Source organism: Ursus arctos, unplaced genomic scaffold (genome assembly GCF_023065955.2).
Source record: "Ursus arctos isolate Adak ecotype North America unplaced genomic scaffold, UrsArc2.0 scaffold_26, whole genome shotgun sequence".
Taxonomy (NCBI): Eukaryota; Metazoa; Chordata; class Mammalia; order Carnivora; family Ursidae; genus Ursus; species Ursus arctos.
The window spans coordinates 1,772,225-1,786,200 of NW_026622941.1; the positions used below are offsets into that span (position 1 = coordinate 1,772,225).

At 47.0% G+C, this 13,976-nt stretch overlaps 1 protein-coding gene across 3 annotated transcripts in view; it reads right to left on the reverse strand.

Moving 5' to 3' along the window:
- CACNA1C (calcium voltage-gated channel subunit alpha1 C) overlaps positions 1-13,976 on the reverse strand; it is a 646,718-nt gene that overhangs the window by 589,303 nt on the left and 43,439 nt on the right. The window lies entirely within an intron of this gene.

Below are 13,976 nucleotides of genomic sequence, written 5' to 3' on the forward strand. Positions count from 1 at the left end.
GACTGTGATGGTTTTACGTAACGTCAGCAAATCCTTTAACTTCCCTCCCATTAAGAAAGAGGATCTATGAAGGGGGGAATGAAGCATGAGAGACTATGGACTATGAGAAACAAACTGAAGGTCTCAGAGGGGAGGGGGGTGGGGGAATGGGATAGGCCGGTGATGGGTAGTAAGGAGGGCATGCATTGCATGGTGCACTGGGTGTTATACGCAACTAATGAATCATCGAACTTTACATCGGAAACCGGGGATGTACTGTACGGTGACTAACATAATATAATAAAAAATCATCAAAAAAAAAAAAAGAGGATCTATGTCCCTTCCACCTGAAATGGGGTTGGTCTTTGGTGACCATTTTGATCAACTGAGTACATAAGAAATGACAGTATGTGCCTTTCAAAACAATGCACTGCACACCCTGAGGGCGCCGTGGGGTGAGGAAGCCCAAAGTAGCTGACATGAGAGCCCACGTGCAGGGAGATACTCCCAGCCAGCCCCCAGCTGCTCTGCTCACCATCTGACTGCAGCCTCATGCGAGAACCCCAGCCATTTCTGACCCCCAGAAACCGTGGGAGGCAGCCAGGTGCTTGCTACTACAAGCCACTTTGTTTTGGAGTGATTCATTATACAGAATTTGATACCCAGGACAGGAGGCTGTGTATGGCAGAGACTGACAGGGTGGGGTAGAGGGACACAGGGAGGAAACCTGCATAGGAGCAGTGAAATTCAGAGTAGAGGCATCCGCACTTCTCTGGTATTAAGGCAACTAGAGCCTTCGAGACTGCGCCTAAGACACTGTGCACACTTGGTGGGCACTCCTCCGTCTCATCAGCTGGATGCCTCACCTAGAATCCTACAAGGTTTACCCAGGATCCACTCAGCCTGAGCCCAGACCTTAATGCCCCAGAACAGATTCATGACCTTGAGACTTGTCACCTGGTCGGGGGGCAGCAGGTGAAGAGAAGCAGCAGAGAATGGGGGATAGTGTGGACAGCGAGCCTAGCGTCTGATGCCATGTCCAGTGCCCAGAGAACCGTGGCTGGAGCAGGGGGACCAGTCGCACGTGTGTCGTTTCCAAGGCTCCCCACAAGGACCCTCTGCTCTGCTCGGTGTACATAAGGCTCTTCCAGGGAAGCTGCTGAGCCCAGGACAAACTGCCCTGTGGAGCCCCTTCCCTCTCTTCGCTGCAACTCACTAGTATGCAGATGAACACTTGGCACCTCTCCCAGCCACCCCTCCCCACTCTTATCTTGGATTGATCCTTCTATGTTTGACCTTCAAGATGACTTTCTGCTCCCAGTGTGACCTGCTAGCTAGACCCTATCACCTCCATCACCAGCCCTGTTGCCCTCCCCCCACCCCACAGGGGATAAGCAATGACCTGGCTTAGCCAGACAGAATGCAGAGACACTCTGTCCTAGAGATGGACCCTAAAATCATCAGGCTCCTGATCTAGCCATACCCTGAGCTTTCTGGTCATATTACTTAAGTAACTTAGCTCAGGCTAACTCGAATTGGGCTTCTGTCCTTCGTAACCAAAAAATACCTGACGAATATGCTTGTTCAATGCTACAAAGCTTGTACCTGTCTGGGCTGTCATTTCTGCTGAATTCCAAAATCTATGTCCTTTCTGTCATCACACCCGTGACAGACAATAAATAAGTTTCTACTCTTATGCCAACTGATTGACATGACTGCCCAAAATGCTGGACCTAAAGGATCCTGAGACTTCTCCACGTAAGAGAAGAAAGTACGTCATGATAGATTAGTGATGTCTGCCGCGGGGACAAATGGTAGGGAATGGTATCACAGATGCCGTGAACTTACCAGCCCTGTATGATACCAAGATGAGCACATCAGGTCTTCTTCAGTACCAGCTGGCCCACTGCCTTGCTGCCCCCTGACAGTTGCCTCCTGCACTATTGCCATCTGGTCCCTGTAGCATTAGAGCCCCGCCCCCACTCTCCAGGGCCTGGAAAATTGCCTTTTTTACTATACTCGATTCATGGCTATATTCTCAACGTGACACCGGCTCCTGTCTCACCGTCTATTCTGTTCACCCTCCCCCCTTCCTCTGCTCCAGCTGCTCCAGGCAGCTGCCACACCCCGGGGTATTTTACCCACAATGTCAGGATCAGGGAGAACCCAACACTTCTATGAGAAGCACTCTCTCTCACATACCTTGCCATTGTCCTCCCTGCACTCACTGTGTGGATCCTAAGCATAAAGCAAGGAAGACCCCGATATGACTGGGGCCTTCACTTTCCTCATAATACCCCAGAGGAAGGAATTAGAAGGCAGTATCTGAATTAATAAAGGCACACGAGGTACCAGAACGGCTTCAGTAACCAGCAAGCATTCGCATCTCCATTTAACACATAAGAAAACAAAGAAGCGTATGACTCATTAAAGGTCACAGAGTGAGACGATGAAAGATTTCTGCTGCACGCACAGGACTCGCGGTTCATTGCGAGACTTACTCCGCCTCCTCAGAACTCACCCAGGTGCCCCACATGCATACACACGTGTGTGTTCACGTCCATGGCCACGAGCAAAACATGTCTCCTACTGGGCTTATGGGCCTTGAGGTTGAAGGGGCTGCTGCATTTCTGACCTAAGAACATCCCTTATGTTTGGCATGATCTTCACAGGAAGGACAACAGCCTCTTCAGTAACCCTCAGGCCGCCTCTGGGGTGAATGAAGGTGGAAGGTGTCCGCATTTCTACTGGCTGCATTGGAGTGACCAGTGGCCTCATCTCATGTCTTACTGGGTTTGCTGGGAGCACCAGAACTCTCATTTTGTCCATTCAATCTGTGATATATAATTTTTCCTTCCTAGACTCCCTCCCTGCTCAGCATGGACAACACTCAATCGACTCTATTTTGGTTCCTAGCCTAACTTCTCTTCCTTCACGCACATTAAAGCGGCCATGTTTCCACCACTGTCAGCCTCTCCAGACCTCAAATCTCTTCTCACAACAAGCCGGCAGCACCTCACACCTTCTTGCAGACTACTGTCTTCAAACTCCAATCTTTGTACTCACTCCCCAGCACTGTCTCCATGCTTCTCTCTCCTACCACTTGCCAGTTCCAAAAACTGAGCCATCCTGGAGTGTTTAAACAATGCTTCGGAAGAAGGCAGGAAGCACCAGCATGGGAACACAACCATCACCTCAGCAAGGCTGCATGTGGGGTGCATCCTATGTACCCCAAGGCAGTGACCTGGAGAGCGGGTCACCATGGCTCACAGAGCCAAGATGTGGGTCTAAAAGCCATGTCCTGGCAGGCTGGCTTCAGAGCCACCCTGAACCACGGGTGACCTTATTTATATTCCCAGAGCACAAGGACCTCTCTGGAGCACACCATCTGGAGAAAGTACTTACGAAGAAGTCTGTGGGGAAAAATGGAATGTCAACCTCTCCCTGGCCAAAGAACAAAAAAACAGCCTCCATTATTTTGGTCCTGGAAGCTCTGAGCATTGCTACAGACATGTGACATGACTGAGGGCACTGCCATAGTAAACACGGAGCCACGCAGAGGCGAGACAGGTGTGGGCCCCTCTGGGCTAGCCTCCACTAGGGCTACGCTTCAAGGCCCAGCTTAGCCTCTCTTTCTCACAGCAAATTTCCCCCATCCACTGGGATGGCTCCCTACCCAGACCCGAGACTTTCTTAGTATCTCCGGGTCCCACTCAGGAAGGGGGTACAACCATCCAAGAATCCCAGGAATGAAAAATCACCACCTTAGGCTCAACATTTTTGAACCCAGAGCAGTGCCATGGAGGAAGGGCAAGCAGCATTGTGTCCCTGATGAAATTGTTAGCACGAAATAACCACCCAATGCAAAGAGACCAATTTTCAAATTATAAAGCTGATTCAAAGCTCTGTCTCCTGGCTGCCAGCTGAAAAGATGCCACCATTGAAGCCTGCTCTGGCTCCTGCCTTACTCAACTATTTTTACTGATGTTCTTGTCCCTGAAAGAGCCCCAGAGCAGCGGCCCAGCAGACCAGGCCCGACACAAACAGGTGGGTGCCCACAGCAGCGACCTCACCTACACGCAGAAGAAAATGATTCCCATCTGTCAAATGGTCCAGCTCCCCTGACTTCAGACAGCAACTCCCTTCTCTCACACACAGGGGCTGCTGCTTCTCCAAGGGACCAGCACAAGGGCAAGACTCCTGCACAAACTGATCAGCCACAGGTCATTCTGCTCTGCAAGGTCCAAGGAAAGAGTCCAAGTCAGGAGGTGGTGGCTTATGCTTCCCTGGTACCCCCATGTGTGAGGCATGGAGCTGGGGACCCGGAAGGTGTTCAGTGATGAAAAAGTGGGGTTTTTTTTCCTTTTAATCCATCTCCATCCATGCACCTGATCCAGGGCCTTATTGCAGAAAACGATCAATATCTATTTGCTAACAACTGCAATATGATGATGTCATAATAAAGATGTAGGCGGATAACAGGTAAACACTAGAAAATGATGGAGTCAGCCCATCTATGCCCTAAAGCATGGGCTTATTCAGGCTCTTCCACTTACTTCTTGGATACATTTGTGGGGGAGATTTCTGAAAGAAGAGGTTGTGAGCCATGACTTCCATCTCCCATGCCACCCCCTAGTCCAGGCCTCCATCTGTTTCTTGCCCAGAATGCTGCAGTAGCCCCCTGACATTTCTCTCCCTCTTTGCCTGTCCCCAACCCAATCTACATGCAGCAGCTAGAGTGACCTTTTAGAAATATAAATCATAAATCAGGTTCTGTCATTCTCCTAGATAAAATCTGGAGAATCTTCAAAATCTGGACTCATTGCCATGACTTATGAAGCACACATTGGCTGGCCCCTGCCACTTCTCTGAGCTCATCGCGTTCCCCTCTCAGCCTGGTCCAATGCAATCCTCACATACTGGCCTCCTTTCACTCCTCCGAAATGCTCACTTCTTATATGCCACAGTACCTTTAGATGTACTTAGAATGTTATTCCCTCTGCTTTTGGCTTGGCGATTCCTTCTCTCTCCTCAGCTTTGGGCTTAAATAATTCCTTTCCAAAAACCCCAACCCTGACCCTCTAATGTAAATAAGCAGAGTTCAGACACTGGCTGCCAGTGGCCTCTCCATCTCCCTGCCTCCAAACTACCCTTGAATAGAGACGCCCAAACTCCTGGCACAATAAAGAATCCCCAATTAGCCACGTGTGTGGAGAAAAGTACAGTGGTGCAGATGACCTTCTACAGCACAACCTCCCTCTTAGCCCTAGCACCTTCATCCGTGCATAAGGGAGGTCACTGCTAAAGACGAGACTTTGTACACACACCTGCAACCCAGATCGATTCATGGAGAGCAAGAAGCAGCAGTTCACACTGGGCAGTTCTGAAAATGCATTTCCTCCTCAAGTCCTAACCATCCTCTCACTTAGCAACCTCTCCAGTGCAAAGGAAGTGATTTCTCTCAGGCCAGGGTGTCACCCAAGACCTTTGCAGAAGCCCATTTCATGCTCTTGCTGTCTGTCATCTCACTGTGGCGACCAGGCGCCTCCATTCTCTTTAAAAGTGTAGCAGCCAACCTGAAACAGAAACCGTGCTTTCTCTGCCCATTAAAGGCCAAATGACTAGAAAGCAGGAGGCCATTAATCTTCTCTATCTAGAGTGTTACAGAGATAGCTGGGAAACTTGAACAGGGAAGATACTGTCTCCTGGTCTTAAGATACCTGACGCCCCGTCCATCTTAAGCCCAGTGGTGCTCATGCAGAGAAGGATCAGCTCTGGCTCAACCCCATGCGGCAGATGGGGTAGACCGGTGAACTAACTCAGCAGCTCTTCCAACCTCCTTCTGCCACGCCTGCCTGTCCTGCAGAAGCCAAAGAGCTAAAAACTCTAATTTCCAACCTCCCTTGAAGCTGGACTTCCTGAAGTGGCTATGGAGTTTGGCCAACTCAAGAAGTGACTGAAACTAAGTCTGGTGGGGAGAGCATCTATTTCACTGCTACAAGGCCAGAGAGGCTCTGGTGATGCTTTCCCGATGCCTGGAACGTGGATAAGGTGGTGTGATCCTGGAGCCAGCTCTTGGCACGGTGGCTTCCAGATTCCCCAACTTCCTAATTATACCAGAGTCCTGGTCCCCTTGGTGGGCCAGCTCTGTAGCCTTGTTCTGAGAGTCATTCCTGGAGGTCCAACCTAGAGCCTGCTCTCCGAACCCTACCAATGATTTTGTAGACCCTTAAATTCCTGTATTAACTATGTTTCTTCTCAAAAAGACTATGGCACAGTCTACTGTAGTTCTGAACTCTGACTGAGACATACGGTCGATAGCCTTGCTGTCTAGAACATCTACAATGATGAAAATGTTCTATTAATTCTTCGATGTTCAATATGCTAGCCACCAGCCATTGTTGACTCTTAAGCACTTGAAATGTAGCAAGAGCAACTACAGAACTACATTTTAAATTTTATTTAATTTCAATTAATTTACATGTAAATAGCCACAGATGGCTAGTGGCCATCATACAGGATAGCACAGGCCTACATTAAGAGGAAATCCTAATGGAAAGAGCATAATTTGTGACAGAACTTTAAAAAAAAAAACAATCAAGAACTGATTCAAATTCTGATAGGTGGTGGATTTTCTTATCAGGAAATAACCACCCTATGCAAAAAGGCATGTGTTAAAGCATAAGAGAGTCTGAGACCCAGCAAACAACATTAGAAACCAAAAGTCTTTTGATGAAGGGAAACTAATGATCCAAAGGGGCAGATGGAGAAGCTGTTTCCCCCCCAACCTGAGTGGATCCTAAGAGAGCCCCAGGACATCCCAGCTGAAATGGAACCTCTCCCCAGATCGATCACCCAAAAGGTCTTCACAATGTGTCACATCTGCTGCCTCTACCTCTCACTGGAGCCATTTTCTTTTTTTTTTTTTTTTTAATGATTTTTTATTATATTATGTTAGTCACCATACAGTACATCCCCGGTTTCCGATGTAAAGCTCGATGATTCATTAGTTGTGGATAACACCCAGTGCACCATGCAATACGTGCCCTCCTTACTACCCGTCACCAGTCTATCCCATTCCCCCACCCCCCTCCCCTCTGAGGCCCTCAGTTTGTTTCTCATAGTCCATAGTCTCTCATGTTTCATTCCCCCTTCTGATTACCCCCCCCTTTCTTTATCCCTTTCTTCCCCTACCGATCATCCTAGTTCTTATGTTCCATAGATGAGAGAAATCATATGATAGTTGTCTTTCTCTGCTTGACTTATTTCACTTAGCATTATCTCCTCCAGTGCCGTCCATGTTGTAGCAAATGTTGAGAACTCGTTCTTTCTGATAGCTGAGTAATATTCCATTGTATATATAGACCACAACTTCTTAATCCAGTCATCTGTTGAAGGGCATCTCGGCTCCTTCCACGATTTAGCTATTGTGGACATTGCTGCTATGAACATTGGGGTGCATATGGCCCTTCTCTTCACTACGTCTGTATCTTTGGGGTAAACACCCAGTAGTACAATGGCTGGATCATAGGGTAGCTCAATTTTTAACTTTTTAAGGGACCTCCACACTGTTTTCCAGAGTGGCTGTACCAACTTGCATTCCCACCAACAATGTAGGAAGGATCCCCTTTCTCCACATCCTCTCCAACAATTGTTGTTTCTTGCCTTGTCTATTTTTGCCATTCTAACTGGCGTAAGGTGGTATCTCAGTGTGGTTTTGATTTGAATTTCCTTGATGGCTAATGATTTTGAACATTTTTTCATGTGTCTGTTAGCCATTTGTATGTCTTCATTGGAAAAGTGTCTGTTCATATCTTCTGCCCATTTTTTGATTTATTTGTTTCTCGTGTATTGAGTTTGAGAAGTTCTTTGTAGATCTTGGATACCAGTCCTTTATCTGTAGTGTCATTTGCAAATATATTCTCCCATTCCGTGGGCTGCCTCTTAGTTTTTCTTACTGTTTCCTTGGCTGTGCAGAAACTTTTTATCTTGATGAAGTTCCATAAATTCATTTTATCTTTTGTTTCTCTTGCCTTTGGGGATGTATCATGAAAAAGGTTGCTTTGGCCGATGTCGTAGAGGTTGCTGCCTATGTTCTCCTCTAGAATTTTGATGGATTCCTGTCTCACATCGAGGTCTTTCATCACTGGAGCCATTTTCACACTCTTTTCAACAACATTCTCTTCCACTCTCCCCTCACCCTTCTATGAACACTGCTCATGAGAGATGGAGATGCTCAGAACAGGCCCATGACCACAGTAGACAAACCTGCTCTGAAACAAAGACAGGGACCCAAGGTCATCTGTGGCCATCCCCTCAACTAAATTGTTCAGACACGGCCTTAAATAAAACCATCTCTTTCCTATTCGACATCCCACTCCTCTCTAATGATGGAGCCAAAGCAAAGAACCTGGACTATTTCAGAAGCCCAAGCTGACGGGAAGAGTGGTCAAGCTACTGTCGTTCACACCTTCTAGTGATCCAGCAAACTAAATCTTTTCTCTGTTCTTCACAGGGCAGCTAGTCAAAAGGAGAGAAAGAAAGGAAAAGGCATCCTCGGAGGGACTCCCATGGAAGTCCCTGCAGAGGAGATCTGTCAGTATGACCTTGGCTAGAGGACACTAACCAGAAAGCCATTTCCCTCACATTACTCAAGGTCATACTGAGATCAGAAAGCAGGCAAAGAAAAATGTTAGAAAACAAACTTACAGATACACACTCTAAACCACATTCTCCAACCAAAGATAATAAATTGTAATGATAATAAAGCATTTCTTCCTCTTATGTCCAAGCAGGGAGAGGAGGGAAATCTCAACCTCCTGCTATTTGAACAAAGGCGCCTATCACCCTGTGGTGATGGCTAACCTAAATTACAGGACCCAGCAGATCAGTTCAAGTTTATAAAAAGTCAGAATTTCTACTTTCTTCAAGGCCACTGCAAAGTAGCCATTGTAGTGAAAGAAACAGATGCAGCCCTGACTGAGGTCAGATACCAGCTAGAAAAACAGAAAAGCCTTCTGGATGCCACAGACTGGCACAACACTGAGAAGACCAGACACTGGCTCTGGGTCTCCTTGGCTCCAGCTAGTGAGTGCCTGAGAAGGGTCACCCTCTGGTATGGGGGCCCTTCTTGTATTCTCCCAGTGACCTGGAAGCTCCTTGAGAGCCGGAACCAGCTTTGTGGCCTCAGAAACCCTGGGAGACTGGTCATCACCTAGTAGGTGCTCAAAACACATTTGCTGCATGGAAGTTCTTTTGCAGAATTTTTATTTGGCCTTCAGAGATTTCTTTTTTTTTTCTTTTTTTTTTTAAAGATTTTATTTATTTATTCGACAGAGATAGAGACAGCCAGCGAGAGAGGGAACACAAGCAGGGGGAGTGGGAGAGGAAGAAGCAGGCTCATAGCGGAGGAGCCTGATGTGGGGCTCGATCCCAGAACGCCAGGATCACACCCTGAGCCGAAGGCAGACGCTTAACCGCTGTGCCACCCAGGCGCCCCAGGCCTTCAGAGATTTCTATACAGAAGTTTACAGAGATGATGTTATTCAGTTATTTTAGATTAGTATGTCATATGTGTGTTTATTTCTTTCTTTAGAAAGAGAGGTCACAAGTGGGGGCAGGGGTGGAGGGGCAGAGAGAGAGGGAGAGAATCCTAAGCAGATGCCCTGCTGAGCACAAAGGCTGACGGGGTGGGGGGACTCAATCCCACGACCCTGAGATCATGACCTGAGCGAAAACAAGAGTTGTACGATCAACTGACTGAGCCCCTTCTGTGTTTATTTCATGTTAGGTGAATATTTGTTTCTTATCTCCCATCAGAAGGGAAGCCCCAAGCAGCAGGCACCCTTGTCTATTTTGTTCACCACCGTATTGCCCCAGAGTCCAGAACAGCCTAGAGTATGGTGTGTGTCCAACAAAGATGTGTTGAACGAATAAGTGAATATCTCAAACTGTAATTGTCCCATTATATTTTTTTCCCATGACATTTTTAATTACTTCAACTTCTGGCCCCAAGATATAGAGGGTTTTGCTGCTTTGGCGCCATTTTATTGGTAGGAAAACAGAGACACAGAGTCTCTGCACCTTTCCCAATCACCAGAACTAGAATTTATGAGGCAGCGCCATCTTGGAAGGGCAGTTTTTAATGTATTCAGTGATCCCAACCTCCTTCCTTCTCACCATCTGTGAGGATGGGGTGACAGGAAGTCTCACTTGGTTAATACTCATCTGACCACATAGTGCACCCAGTGAAGTAGGCCAAGCACCCTTGGGAACCAGCAGTAATCCCTCTGACTCCATTCTATGCCTGTGAATGCCCAGCGAGACGGCCACAGAGGAATGGCATGTGGCAGCTCAGCCCTGCTGAGGCTCAGAGCTCAGAGCTAACAGAATCAGACCCTCCAGGCCAGGAGAGCTTCTGTTCTGCAGGAGAGAAGGTCCGACTGTGCCTGGAGCCTCCTCAGCCCCGCTGGGGGCAGGGGAAGCTGAACTCCAGAACCCTGCCCAGCAGGAAGCATGGGCTGATCAGCCCTGTAGGGAAAGCAATTTAGCACTCCTAATGAGAGTCTTTAAGGAATTCAATCATTCCACTACCCTTCTCAGAAGCTACCCAAGACTCCGACAAAGCAACCTACCCGGGTATTCACCACAGTGTAAATTATACCAACACCAAACTAAAAAGCACCTATAAGCCCCATCACAGGGGGACTGGCCTGAGATGCCATGTCCACATAATAGAATTTTAGAAGCCATAAAAATCATGTTTTGAAAAACAATATAGAAAAAAAGTTCACATGATATTAAGCAATAGAAACAGGGCCCAAAAATGAATGTACTGTAGGACCCCAATTTTTTAAAAAACACTTTTTTTTTCCATAGAAGAAACACTAGAAGGACACACATAGAAATATTCTTAGTGGTTCAACTATACTTCAATCTTTTAAAAAGTCATCTTTCTAGATCAAGAGCATGAAAAAAGGATTTAAGATCTCTATTGTTTTTACTAAACTTGAAAGGAAAACACACTTATTGATGAAAAACAGAAAAGTCCAACAATTTAAAAATGCATATCATTAAGTCCCCTACCTCAGAAAAAGCACCGTTAATAGACTTATGTGTCTATCTAGATTTTTGTCCTATAAATGGCTAGAATAAAAATTTATAAAAGTAGTAGGAAGGAAGGAAAGAAGGAAGGGAGGAACGGAGGAAGGAAGGAAGGAAGGAGGGAGGGGGGAGGAAGGAAGGAAGTAGGGAGGGAGGGAGAGAGGGAGGAGGGAAGGAATGATGGATGGATACTAGTGGTTATCCTCAGGTGGCCACATTCATTGCAGAGAGGCAGTTCAACCTAGAACTCAGGGCCACGGACTTGGAAAGTCTAGATGCAGATTCTAGCTCTGCTACTCACTACCTGTGTGGCTGGAATGGTCACCTCACCTCTCGGTACCCAAGGTTCCTTATTTGTAAAGTAGAAATCATAACACTGCCTAACCCCCAGCATCATTAGGATGATCAAATAAGTTAATAAATATAAAACTCTCAGAATAGTGCTGAGAGTAAGAAACTTGTAAGAACTAGCTCTTTTTGAAATTATCGTATTTTCCAAATTCTGTACAGTAAATAACTCTTTGGTGATCAGAAGGAAAAAAGGTTATGGTTTTGGTTTATTATTTAAGTATACTTCCAAAATTACTGTAGCCAAACCAGTATCAGATTCTTGTCTAGCCGCTGCCAGACCAATTCTGGGGGTGTTGGGGGAGGCAGTGCACACCAACCCCACCTGGCAAACAGGTCACCCACCTTCCTGGCCTGCCTGCAGCCTCCTCCCGCTCCCCAGCACTGCAAGAAAACACAAGCATCGGCCTGCAGCTACACGGAAACAAGGAGTCCTGTGAAAACTCAACAAGCACCTTCATACAGCCCTCTGCTGCCTTGAACCTCAGCTCGGGACAAAGGATAATTGCATCCCTGGGTCTCCAGCTGCAGTACTTTGTAAACAAAATATCTAGGTTTAGGGCAAAGTTGATTTGAAAATTAGCCAAGATACATATCTGGGCAAGATGCTTTCTTTTTTCTTGTCATCATGATTCGTAACAAGAAGTCCATTAAATAACAACTGGGCTCCAGGAGGTATGAACAGGTATGTGTGCGTGTCGTAGAGAAAGACACCAGGACCCCTGGGTTCAGGCCCCGGGTCTGAGGGTGCCATCCACATCGGCACCAGCCCTTCGAAGAAGCTAGAGCAGAATGAGACACTGGAAGGAGGGAGGGGCTTTCCTTCGGCTGGAGGCGTCGCCCCTGACCCCGTGAGTGTCACCCCCACCGCCAGCCATACTGCCGAGCACCAAGGGATGCACACTTCTCAGTTTACTCATCTGTAAAATAACAGATAATAACACATTCCTCACGGGACAATCGTAAAGACTAAATGAGATTAGGTCTATGAAAGTACTACCCAAATACAAAGATACTTAATAAGAATCCTTCCACAGATGTCCACATATAAAGCCTCAGGGCACCAAAGAAGAATATCTCATTACCAATGAAGTAAAATAAAACATGAAAGTTGTTTTATTTAAAAAAAAAAAAAGACCCTTTTCCCAGAAGCATATCCTCCATGTTAAGCAACCACCTCTTAAAAACTGCTATATCTCGCATATAAATTTAATAGTGTCAATTTGTGAAAAAATGAATCCATCCAGAGAATTCAGAATACAGAAGATTCCAGAGATCCTTGAAAACAGTGCTCCATTTTCCAAGGAACCTCTCTTAGTGAAAGGCTCTGAAGTTCCTCTTCCATTCTCTGTGGGATTGCTCATGTATACACGTGGGGGGGGGGGTGTGACTGCACATATTTACACACTAAAAACCTAATACACACAAACCCATACATGGCCCATTTGTCCTACTCTTGGTGTCTCTAATTCTCATTAAGGTGGGACAAAAGAAACACATTAGCTTATTCCTCTGCACTCACAGGCTATTGAATAACAATGCTTTGTATAAAGTATAATGCTTCCTTCATTTGGAAAAGTCAAAGCCATTTATCTCCTTAATCCCCACAGAACCTCTGCCAGACAGCAGGCAGACAAGAAGGTGGAAGGCAACGAAAAAATAAGCGAGTCCCCCCGAGCTAGTTATTCCTTGGTAAATATTAAGCTTCGAAGAGCTATGAAGCCATCTCGACTGCTTCCCGAGTGTGGTGGGAGAAGAACCAGACCGGAAGTCAAGAGAGCCGAATCCCTGTCTCCCCTCTCCAACACCCACCTGTTCTGTGCGAGGCAGATACGCCGCTTTCCTTCTTTGGCCTTCAGTTTCCTTCTCTTTAGAATGAGGAGGCTCAATCAAACACCATGAGAGGTCTCCTAGCTCAGAGCCTCAGGTCCAGAACTTGTGGGTCTGGTATCGCACTGCCCCAATCACCCCTCCCAGCCAGTCTAACTCCTATGGAGTTCCACGGTGCCCGGCTCTCCTCCCCACAGACTTCGAAGATCAGGGCCGAGAAAGTCAGCCTGACATCCACTCCCTCTGCTCACGGGCAGGGCTCCTGGCTCGAGAGTGTGCTCGGCCATCCTCAGAGGCTGCCTCCAGTCTGCTCACAGGGCAAGGTCAACTGAAGTGGTCACTCAGCAAGGGAGGGCAACAGAGAGCGTAGGACCCTCCAGCCCTTGTTTCGTCTCTAATATATTATTCCGGGGTTTCCCCAGTGACCCCTGGGGCCCCACGTGGTTCACGTGGAAGTCCTCAGAGCCCTAGAGAGCCCTTCACCCCTCCCCCATTAAGACAGTTTTGTCAAAAAAATCAGAAAATGGCAAGCATTGGCAAGGACGCGGAGGAAGGATGGCCCTTGTGCATGGCTGGTGGGGACATAAAATGGTGCAATGGTTATGGGAAGTAGTCTGGAGCTTCCTCAAAAAATTAAACACAGAATTACTGTATGATGCAGCAAGATCGCTTTTAAGTTTATATTCGAAAGAACCGAAGGCAACGACTCAGACACT